Consider the following 12,298-nt stretch of genomic DNA (forward strand, 5'->3'; position numbering starts at 1 on the left):
ATGGTAGCTTGGCGAGTGATAGACCTCCGCAGGGAAGTTCAAATCAAAATCCCTCAGCCTTGGTAATTCATCAAAAGATGTTGGGGTATGGTTGCTCCCAACACTAGAGTGATGCGGTCCACTGACACGCGAAGTCTCATCCCTGAGACCCTTTGAAGCCCGCCGACCCATATCGGCGGTACATTTCCTTTGGCATTCGTTGGCGGAATGCCCATCTTCGCCATAGTATTGGCAGTCTTGGACTTCATACGGGCATATCCACTCATCGTGCATGACCTTGCAGCGATAGCAGTATCCACGCGAGTCATGAGTTGCCATCTATACAAAGATGCACCCAAATCAGAACAAAAGTATAAAAACATATACTTACAGTGCGATATCGGGACCATGACGGATCTTGAACCAGGTTTCTCAGACTCATGCTCTGATACCAATTCTGTAACGCCCCGGATTTCCAAAACAAAGCTAAGTTAAAATTTTCATGAATTTCTTTTTTTTTCTTTACAGCGGAACTTAGAAAAGCTTTTAGCAGCGGAATAAGACGATAATGAGTCGTCAGTTTTAGAAAGCCCCGAGCACGTTGCAGGTATGTGGCCAAGCAACTCATTGACCACCAAAGTGTTCCATTTTATCAAAAACCACTTGTTTATTACAACATCACTGCTTAGAAAAGCAATATAGGTTCAATAAAAGGAAGCAGTACAACTCTGTCTAGAGAAACCCTGGAACTCGATGCCGCCTTGCTCCGCATATCGCCACGCAGGTTCAACACCTGAAATCCCCATAAAACGGGGTCAGAACCACTGATGGTCTGGTAAGCATGCAGTCATACATCCATTCAACTCAAATACAATAATGACCACTCAGGGTCGCAATGCGCAATAACGACGCTCAAGCCTCCAAGACTTAGCGTATATCGCAAGAGTCTCCTCAGGGCTATGAGTTGAACATCTGCTCGAGTCTTCATGACTTAGAGCAAGCCTTTTCAGGGCTGTGATTTGAATAGCCGCTTAAGTCTCCACGACTTAGCCATGACCTCTTCCGGGTCTCAAAGTGATGTCTAGCTCAAGTCTTCATACTTGGCACATCCGTATACCACGCATCTAAGGACAACTCCTCGAGCTTCGCTTAGTCGTGCGGATACAACACGGGTCTTTGCCCAGTCGGTCCAGTAGTATACCGAACATGACACCTTCACAAAGGTTATGCAGGACTGACTCAACACGTCATCCACTCATACATTCAAAGCATCGCTGTACCTAGAACTAATGCATTGTTTGATAATTAACCGCTCCCGCCTTTGGTACGCAGGTAGAGCTATTGTCCGGGCATCAACGCGACGTTCTGGGGGTTGATTATTCTATGTATTTTAGATACCCCAGAGGCCTGTTGACCCTATCCATAGTAGGGCAGTGTGTTTCAACTGGGAGAATCCTACTAGGCCCATATTCGGATGCATCCTTTACTTGCAGTAGTTGGGTTCAATCCTTAGATCTTAAGGATAACCACGACCCCAAAACCCATGAGTGACTGAGGCCATCGTGGACTCTATCAGGTCCAAAGTAAAATACATGTCACTCAAGGCTGTACCATTACTGTCATTCCACAGTGAGCATAATTCCTGAAGGGGTCTGCCAGTCTTACAATTACTTGGACAGAATCTGCATGCCATTTAGGCAGCCCATGCTTTCAGCACTACGGGAGTATGTACCCGACCCCATTCAGTCTTCCCCAACACAGTCATTACTGAGGGGGTACCCCTAACACGATCTTCAACCGCGGGGTATGTGCGACCTTAAGTCTTATTCATATGCATGCAGAACACCGCTCTTTGGCACTTCGGCCACCACGAGCATCACACCTCTTTGGGTGGAAACAACACACTCTGGCTCTTCGGCCCTTACGAGTCTGGTTGTGTAACCGTTCTCAATGAGCATACATATGACTCGATCTAAATAGATCGGCTACTCGGCGTATTTTTACGCAACGAGTCCAAACCTAGCCAAGGCGCAACCTCTACTCCGGCTCAGCGGCCCTTACGAGCAAGGTGCCCTTGCAGGCACAAGGATACGAGCCGATCTGGCATCGTTCCATCAACGGACATCATTATGCCGTTCCATTGGTTCCGGCAGCTCTTCTGCCGACCATTTCGTCAGCACCTCCCTTGCTCTACCGGCAGTGGTGCGACGAACCCTTCTACGTTGTAGAGGGCAAACCATGAACTGGGTAGCACTCTGCTATATGTCAGAGTATCCTGCTACGTTCTTTCTGAGCTATTCTTAGCTTCTTCAGAAATTTCAGCAGCACTTCCTCTCTTTTACGGAGAAAGCGTGCGTTTCTTTTATCCATTTCAGCGGCATCTCCCCTCTTTGGTAGGAAATCGCCACGCTTAATTCGGGGAAATGGATGCGCACCGTTGTGCGTACTTTGCATCCATCAAGGTTGCAGGAACCCTTGGCCATAGCCAGGCCATACGTAATTAACTTAGTCTTTACGTAAAGAGCATTTTGCCAAAAAGCGAAGCCTTTCCAATAGGGGCTTCATTCGTCAAGCAAAATCTTGAACGAGGAGCGGTCAAGGAATCGCATGGGCGATTTGGAGTTGATCTCCATTTGAACGCTCATTTATGCGCTATATATGTAGTATAAGCAGAAGCCTGTGCTTTATACAGCGGCGGCGTAAAGAAATGCATATACTATTGTTCAGGGTGTGTAACTGAACGAAATATTCTACATATATAACAAAGCAGAAGCCTTGGCATCGTTCGACGCGACGGCGTAAGTAAATACATTGCAGAAAGCAGGAGCCTTGGCATCGTTCGACGCGACGGCGTAAGTAAATGCATAATCGGAAGTGCAGTAATCGGAAGTGCAGAAAACAGGGAGCCTTGGCATCATACGACGCGATGGCAAAGGTAAATTACATAGCCTGTGCGATATAAGACGCGTCGGCAGAATCAGCAGATATACACCTAGATCCGTATCCAACGATAGTTACGAGGCGAGCGGGTGAACACCGAAGTGTCCTAAAGGGCTCAACCAAGAACTAAAGCAAGATACCATTTTGAAGAACGCATATACTACGTGTTTGAACATAGATATATCCGACGATAGTTACGAGACGAGCGGGTGAACACCGAAGTGTCCAAAAAGGGCTCAATCAAGAACTAAAGCAAGATACTACTTCAGAAAGTATATTCTTTATACAAACTGTCAAATACTTGAGAGAGATGGATCAACAAAGCGAACTTACTTTAAATCGTGGAAGAAACGGCTCCGAGTTGCTTCTTTGGCTTCGAGCCTTCCTTCGAGAGGTCAGACTAAGTCAGATGAAGCTGACTTAGTTGAGAAAGAGGTAGAGCAGGTCAAGCTACTCAACCTAAGTGGTTTGAACCAAACAGGGTTCGATCCAAGTCAACTGGGTTCAGCAGGTTCGAACTCAGCTCAAGTAGGCTAAGTCTGGGTTCAGAAACCCAAACCGGAATCTGGACCAAAAAGGACTTTGACTTTGACTTTAAACCCAACTAGGTTAAAGTCAAGTCAACTGGGTTTGGACCAGGTCAAGTGGGTTCAGACCCAGGTCAGGTGGGTTAGGACCAGGTCAGGCAGGCTCAGGCTAAGTCAGGCAGGCTCAGACCAGGTCAGGTGGGCTCAGGTGGGCTAGGCTAGGTAGGGGAGGTTTAGGAGAGAGAGAGAAGGCAAGAGAGAGAGGGGGGGTCGAAATTATGAGAAGAGAGAGAGTGGGGAGGGCTATTTATAGCCCAAGCCCACCTCCTCTTGGGTTTTTCCATGCCCCTTTTACCCCTTGGCTTCTTTTAAATTCCTTGAGGTTCCTTTTGAGGTGGGGCCCACAAGATATTTCCATAGGATATTTTGTGGGTCCCACAAGATATTTTCTGAGGAATATTTCTGTGGGTCCCAGCAATATTTCCGTGGGTCCCGCAAGAATTTCAGGTTTCCGGCGATTTTTTCCGAAAAATTCTGAGTACGCCATTTTCTTCGTATTGACATAACTAAGAAAGTTGGCTCGTACGAATCTATTGATTTCGTTTAGTTAGGAAGTTATGGCTTCCAGAGTGTTTGAGCATATATTCGCAATTCGACGAATATCCTAAGTATAACTGGCTCGCAGGAATTGATTCGTTTCGCATTCTGAGAAGAAATGCTATTTTTACCGGTAAATGCCTCATGAATTTTATTCAGATATTTTCTGAAAAATTGCGGGTCTTACATCAAGGGTCAGTCCATCGCAGATCAATTGGCAGATTTCCCGTTGACTGAAGAGATCAAAGCAGAAGATGATTTTCCTGACGATCAAATTTGCAGTATTCAGGAATCTCCAGTCTGGACTCTATTCTTTGATGGAGCCAGAAACATATCTGGTATAGGAATTGGGATCTTGCTAATCACTCCTGAAAAAGAGATGCTCCCTTATTCCCTCAAACTCGACTTCCAATGTACTCATAATATGGCCGAGTATGATGCTCTAATACAAGGCCTCAAGATTTTGCAAGACTTTGGTGTCAAGAGTACATGCTTTCGGCGACTCATTACTTGTTGTCAGTCAAGTTAATGCCGAATGGCAAGTCAAGGATTCGAAGTTGATCCCTTATCAAAGGATTGCCTTAACTCTCATAGGCAACTTTGAAGAGTTTCAGCTCAACCATGTCAAGAGAGAATACAATCACATAGCCGATGGCCTAGCCTGTTTAGGCTCTATTTTGTCTTTTAAAGACAGTAAATCCTGTCGTTCCTTCGAGATCGACAGACTTGATCAACCTGCCTACATTCCAGTTGAGCAAGTGAGTCAAGTCACTCAGAAAGAAAAGCCTTGGTACCAAGATGTCAAAAGCTTTATTGAAACCGGTGAATTTCCAGCGGAAATGCCAAGAAAGGAGCAACACGCGATTCAGCGCATGTCAGCACGTTACTTCATCCTCGCCGATATTCTCTACCGTCGTGGTTTCAGTTCTGAGTATGCCAGATGCTTAGATAAGGATGAAGCCATGGAAGTTATCCAAGAGGCACACGAGGGAATTTGTGGTGGTCACATCGGCTATCAAACACTCGTCAAATAGATTATTCGGGCAGGATACTACTGGAAAACCATGCAGCAGGATTGCCATCATTTTGTAAGGAAATGCGTCAAGTGTCAAATGCACGCACCTTTCATTCATGCGCCAGCCGCATACTTGCAATCCGCGGTCTCTCCCTGGCCCTTTTCGATGTGGGCCTTCGACGTAGTTGGTCCGATCACTCCTTCAACTTCTAATGGCCACCGATACTATCTCGCAGGTACAGAATACTTCACCAAATGGGTCGAAGTCGTCACTCTGCGAACAGTAGAAGGCCGACACGTGGTTTCGTTTATTCATAAGAATCTTCTTTGCCGCTTCGGCATCCCACATGATATTGTGTCAGACAATGGCAGCCATTTCAAGAATGAGAGGATGAAGACTTTCTGCTCGAAATTCAGGATTCATCACCACTTCTCAGCTCCCTACTATCCTCAAGGGAATGGCCAGGCTGAGGCCACCAACAAGATTTTGATCCGCATTCTGGAAAGAACAGTAGAGACAGGCCGTGATTGGCACGAGAAGATGCATGATGCACTTTGGGCGTACCGAACCACCATTCGGACTCCAACCAATGCTACTCCTTCAGAACTCGTTTATGGGACTGTGGTAGTGTTACCTCTCCACGTTCAGAAGCCTGCACTCAAGTTCGCAACGCTCATCGAGCTTCCGCTTGATCAATATCAGCAGCAGAGGTTGGTACAACTTGATCTGCTAGATAAGAAAAGGCTCAAGACAGCAGAACACGCTCAGGCCTATCGTCAGATGATAGCTCGGCATTACGCCAAATCAGTCATTGAGAGAAGATTTCGAGTCAATGATCTTGTGCTCAGATCGACAGCTCATCTCAAGCATCGGTCGAAGGGCAAGTGGTCACCCAATTGGGAAGGCCCTTATGTAGTTAAGGAAGCGCTGCCTCGCAATTCCTATCGTCTGATTAATGCGGATGGAGTGGAACTGCCCAATCCTATTAATGCTTTACATTTGAAAAGATTTTACACTTGAGTTGTTCATCATAGCCTTTTGTATTCCTCAAAAGTCTTTTCAAATAAAGCAATATTCTTCTCACATTCTTCTCCCTGATACTGGGGTATTTTATTTTGATCTATACTTATCTTCCTTCATCATAATGCAGGCAGGATCAGACGAATCCTTTTTCTTACTAACTCTTTGATAACTTGGTTATCGTTATTAAATTGCGTTCATTTCAGTTTTTATTTTTATCTAATTTTGTCAATTTATCGTCAATTTTATCAATTTGTCAAATTTTATTAAGTTTTATTCTGTTATCTTTAAAAAAAAAAAAACCCTTCAGTTTAAGGGAGAAACCTGATGCCTCTTTTCAATGAGGTATTCTTTTTATTTTTCCCATCAGGTTAAGGGAAAAACCTAACCCTCGTTGTCCAAGGTGTTCCCCTTCAGGATAAGGGATAATCCTGATACCCCTCATGGGAGCATCGCTGCTACCCATGAAAATTCCTTTTCAAAAATAAATTTTCAATAAATTCTTCTCCATCTTTATAAATTTTATTCTTCTTCAGGTAAAGGGATAAACCTGAATTATTTCCCATAAATTCTTCAATTCATCTCAAATTTTTATTCTATACTCCTCCAGGATAACAAAAAAATCCTGAAGATGTCATAAATAGATTCGGATCCTAGGCCATCTTGGGTCAAGAGTCTCGAATAAATTTCCCGTCCTCTTCGTTGTCGGAATCTATTAATGCTTTTGTCAATCCTTCGAGTGCCAGCTTCCGGTTTGGAATTGTTTCCTTCCCATCCGAGTTCCGACTCAGGACTTCATTTTTCCATTTTATCATTATCTTTCTTAAAAAAACCGGTTCCGACTCGGATTTTCCTTTTTGTATATTATTATTTTTGAAGTCTCAAGTTCCGACTTGAACTTCCTTTTGAGTCCAATGCTCGTGTTGGACAAATCGTTGTTTTGAGAATTCAAGTTTTCAAACTCAATTCTCATTCATTTTCTTATAATTAAAAACCGGGTTCTGACTCGGATTTTCCTTTTTGTATATTATTATTTTTGAAGTCTCAAGTTCCGACTTGAACTTCCTTTTGAGTCCAATGCTCGTGTTGGACAAATCGTTGTTTTGAGAATTCGAGTTTTCAAACTCAATTCTCATTCATTTTCTTATAATTAAAAATCGGGTTCCGACTCGGATTTTCCTTTTTGTATATTATTATTTTTGAAGTCTCAAGTTCCGACTTGAACTTCCTTTTGAGTCCAATGCTCGTGTTGGACAAATCGTTGTTTTGAGAATTCGAGTTTTCAAACTCAATTCTCATTCATTTTCTTATATTTAAAAACCGGGTTCCGACTCGGATTTTCCTTTTTGTATATTATTATTTTTGAAGTCTCAAGTTCCGACTTGAACTTCCTTTTGAGTCTAATGCTCGTGTTGGACAAATCGTTGTTTTGAGAATTCAAGTTTTCAAACTCAATTCTCATTCATTTTCTTATAATTAAAAACCGGGTTCCGACTCGGATTTTCCTTTTTTTATATTATTATTTTTGAAGTCTCAAGTACCGACTTGAACTTCCTTTTGAGTCCAATGCTCGTGTTGGACAAATCGTTGTTTTGAGAATTCGAGTTTTCAAACTCAATTCTCATTCATTTTCTTATATTTAAAAACCGGGTTCCGACTCGGATTTTCCTTTTTGTATATTATTATTTTTGAAGTCTCAAGTTCCGACTTGAACTTCCTTTTGAATCCAATGCTCGTGTTGGACAAATCGTTGTTTTGAGAATTCGAGTTTCCAAACTCAATTCTCATTCATTTTCTTATATTTAAAAACCGGCTTCCGACTCGGATTTTCCTTTTTGTATATTATTATTTTTGAATTCTCAAGTTCCGACTTGAACTTCCTTTTGAATCCAATGCTCGTGTTGGACAAATCGTTGTTTTGAGAATTCGAGTTTCAAACTCAATTCTCATTCATTTTCTTATATTTAAAAACCGGGTTCCGACTCGGATTTTCCTTTTTGTATATTATTATTTTTGAAGTCTCAAGTTCCGACTTGAACTTCCTTTTGAGTCCAATGCTCGTGTTGGACAAATCGTTGTTTTGAGAATTCGAGTTTTCAAACTCAATTCTTATTCATTTTCTTATATTTAAAAACCGGGTCCGACTCGGATTTTCCTTTTTGTATATTATTATTTTTGAAGTCTCAAGTTCCGACTTGAACTTCCTTTTGAGTCCAATGCTCGTGTTGGACAAATCGTTGTTTTGAGAATTCGAGTTTTCAAACTCAATTCTCATTCATTTTCTTATAATTAAAAACTGGGTTCCGACTCGGATTTTCCTTTTTGTATATTATTATTTTTGAAGTCTCAAGTTCCGACTTGAACTTCCTTTTGAGTCCAATGCTCGTGTTGGACAAAGCGTTGTTTTGAGAATTCGAGTTTTCAAACTCAATTCTCATTCATTTTCTTATATTTAAAAACTAGGTTCCGACTCGGATTTTCCTTTTTGTATATTATTATTTTTGAAGTCTCAAGTTTTGACTTGAACTTCCTTTTGAATCCAATGCTCGTGTTGGACAAATCGTTGTTTTGAGAATTCGAGTTTTCAAACTCAATTCTCATTTCATTTTCTTATGTTTAAGAACCGGGTTCCGACTCGGATTTTCCTTTTTATATATTCTTATTTTTGAAGTCTCAAGTTCCGACTTGAACTTCCTTTTGAATCCAATGCTCGTGTTGGACAAATCATTGTTTTGAGAATTCGGGTTTTTCCAAACTCAATTCTCACTCATTTAGAAACCGGGTTCCAACTCAGATTTTCCTTTTTGTATATTCTTATTTTTGAAGTCTCAAGTTCCGACTTGAACTTCCTTTTGAATCCAATGCTCGTGTTGGATAAATTGTTGTGTTGAGAATTTGAGTTTTTCAAGCTCAATTCTCACCCATTTCTTATATTTGAAAAACTGAGTCCCGACTTGGATTTTCGCTTTCGTACATCCTCATTTTCTCAAAATTCTGACTTGAATCTCCTTGCCAATTTAATGCTCACTTGTGGAGCGGAGTTCTCCTTGAAATTCCCCTTCAGGATAAGGGATAATCTTGAAGCACCGACAATCATTCTCGCTTAAATTTTTAAGTTTCTTCGAATGTCGGTCTCGTTTTCAACTCCCCATTCAAAAACCAGTGCTCGTACTGGTATGCATTTTCGAAAACCAGTGCTCGTACTGGTATGCATCTTTCGAAGCCCGGCGCTCGTACCGGGGCATTTTCGAAACCCAGTGCTCGTACTGGTGTGCACTTTTCGAAAACCCAGCGCTCGTACTGGGGCATTCTTTTTGAAATCTAGTGCTCATGCTGGTGCATCTAGCGCTCGTGCTCGTTGTTTGGCTGACTGATCAGTTAGCCATCCAGGTTTAGTCTTTGTGCTAACCAATCATCAACAACTCAAGCTCTAAATTTTGAATTTCAACCTTCGGGTTACCATTTTTGTCAAAAATCAAATCATCTTTTCTTGCGAAGGACCCTCTTTAGGGAGAGTTCAAGGGAGTTCGTTCCTTTCGCATGCAGCCATCTTTCGTTCGCAAGAACCCTCTTCCAGAGAGAGTTTGAAGGGACTCATTTTCTTCGTGAACAATTTGCAAAACAACAACCAACTTTACACAAAAGAACCCTTTTTCCAGGGAGAGCTTCGACGGAAGCTCATTTCTTTTTGTGGCCCTTTGTTTTTCTCATCTTTGGCCAAATTCTTTCGCAGAGGACCCTCTTCTAGGGAGAGTGTGATGAACTCGTTCCTCTGTGATACTTTCTCAACTTTGTTTTTTTGGCCGCCTTTCCATTAGAGAAGCCTAGAGATAGGGAGTTTTGACGAAAACTTAATTTCTCTTCGAAAGTTCCATTTTGCAAACACCTCCTCTTTGGGGAAGATAGGAGTATTTTCAACTTCCCGTTCAGGTAAGGGCTAAGCCTGAGTCTCTCTTTTTGGGGAAAAAGAGAGGAGAATTTTGTCACGGACATGTCGATTCGATATCGAGCAATTTCTTTCATCAAGGATTTCTAGAATACATTGCCAATTTGCTATCAAAAGTCATTTGTTGGTCTCAAAGCTTTCATCGTATAAAGAATTACCTCAAACTACCTTTAGTATCATCTTCAAAAAAGAGCAAGACTTTGGCAAAATGAGAACAAAATTCAAGCTTTTTCTGTTGATCAACCAAGAGGATGAAGAAAAATCTTCGATATGACCAGCAAAGGAGAAATTCAATGATGTTGAAAAGCCATAAATGAGTTGATATTTAATCATAGCTATGGCACATTCTTAAAGATCATTCTTCTGGCAGTAAGACAGTGAAAATATCCTGGACAGTAAAAAGAACCTACCCAATCCATATCTCCTCAGTCATCCAAGCTAAGCTGCAATCAAATATCCGCAAAAGGGATCTCTCAATTGTCGTCAAGATGAAGGCGAATTATGGGAGTAGACCCCCGGGGCCAAAGAAGATTTGAAACATCTCCAAGATGATGGGGTTTGTGACAGATCCTTCCAGGGAAAGTTCAGATCACCGTCGAGATGAAGGCGGATGCGGCGAACCTACCGACTAACCCTAAAAGATATTTGATTTATGCTATCATCCAGAGATTTCAACCCAATGAACCTATATCATCAAGCATAATTCCTGAGAAAGAAAAGAAGGATCGGAGCATCTCCAAGATGAAGTAGTTTGTGACGTACCCTTCCTCAGAAAAGAGAGAAAAGTCAGGACATCTCCAAAATGAAGGATGATGTAAAAGAACCCAAGAAAGCCCCATGGTTCAAAAGAGTGCAAGCAGATCATCATGGGAAATGCCCAGGATATCAAACTGCCAGGAATCATCTTTATCTATGAGAAATTCTTTATCAATATCTTCTCACTCAATTGCTTTTATGAAATTAAGAATGTTTTCCTCTCTTTTCATATCAAGGAAATTGATGTCTTCCTTAAAGAAGCTCAACAACAACAAATTTGAATTTGATTCTCAATTCTACAGAGTTGGCCCGATTGGAGCTAATACTCTAGGGAGAAAAAGGTGATATTTTCACATATGAGCACAATTCAATCACTCTGAATCAACTACAATTTTTGGCATCTTTTTGGCAATATTTTCTCATTATCTCAACATGAAGAAAGAACTTGATGTTCGTTCTGACGTATCCTGACGTCATCCCTCCTTAAGACTGAAAAGTCCTTTCCTTCCATCTGATCTGAGCACTCTCAGATCTGCACATTTCCCTGTGTTCCCCACTGTCCCGCCATAGACAGTACCTGCTCAGGATAAGGGTTAAATTTGAACTTTTCGCAAAAGGTCTGTTATTGTCAAAAGCTATTTTCAGTCTCAACAATGAGACGCCCAAGAACAACCCCTTTTGTAGCTTTAGGGACCCCCATTCTTATCCTTTTTGCAAAAACCCCTCTTGAACTTATTGTACAAAGTCTAGAGGCCCATCATAGTTTCCCCGCTCTTCGAGGATGTTGTATCCATTCAAGCTAAGGATTAAACCTATTACCTCGCTCCTCGAGGTATAGCCCAAAAACCTTCTGCGAGAGGTCGTCTGTTTCTAGAAAGCTGATTTAGTCTCAGCGATGAGACGCCCCAGATCATCCCCTTTTTAAGCTTTAGGGAATCTCTTATTTTTCTCTTCTCGCAAACCCTTTCTGGATTTGTTCATCCAAATTTCGAAGGTCCCATCATGGTTTCTTCATCCAAGGATTCCGTATGGTTGCCCCTTTTAGGTTAAGGGTTAAGCCTGAGCCTCGTTCCACGAGGTATCTTTCCGTTCAGGTTAGGGTTAAACCTGAGTCTCATTTTCGACTAGATATCCTTTCTAGTCCTTCCACGGTTTCTTCACTTGAGAACTGCGTGCGATTCCCCCCACTCAGGTCAAGGATTAAATCCTAAATCTTCTTCTGATGATATATCCCTTCCTGTCCCATCACGGTGTTCTCGTCCAAGGGTTCTGTATGGTCATCCCTTTCAGGATAAGGGTTAAGCCTGAATCTCGTTCCTCGAGATATCTTCCTTCTTCAGGTTTTGGTTAAACCTGAACCTCGTTTCGATGAGGTAATCCTCCCGTCCCATCCTGGTTTTCCCCACAAAGGAATCCATACTCTTTATATATCCATTCAGGAAAGGATCAATGCTTGAAATTCATCTCACGAGGCATTTCTCTCAAAATGTCCCATCGAGGTCTGCTTATATTCCTTT

The sequence above is a fragment of the Nuphar pumila genome, chromosome 8 (genome assembly GCF_984573655.1).
Source record: "Nuphar pumila chromosome 8, dmNupPumi1.hap1.1, whole genome shotgun sequence".
Taxonomy (NCBI): domain Eukaryota; kingdom Viridiplantae; phylum Streptophyta; class Magnoliopsida; order Nymphaeales; family Nymphaeaceae; genus Nuphar; species Nuphar pumila.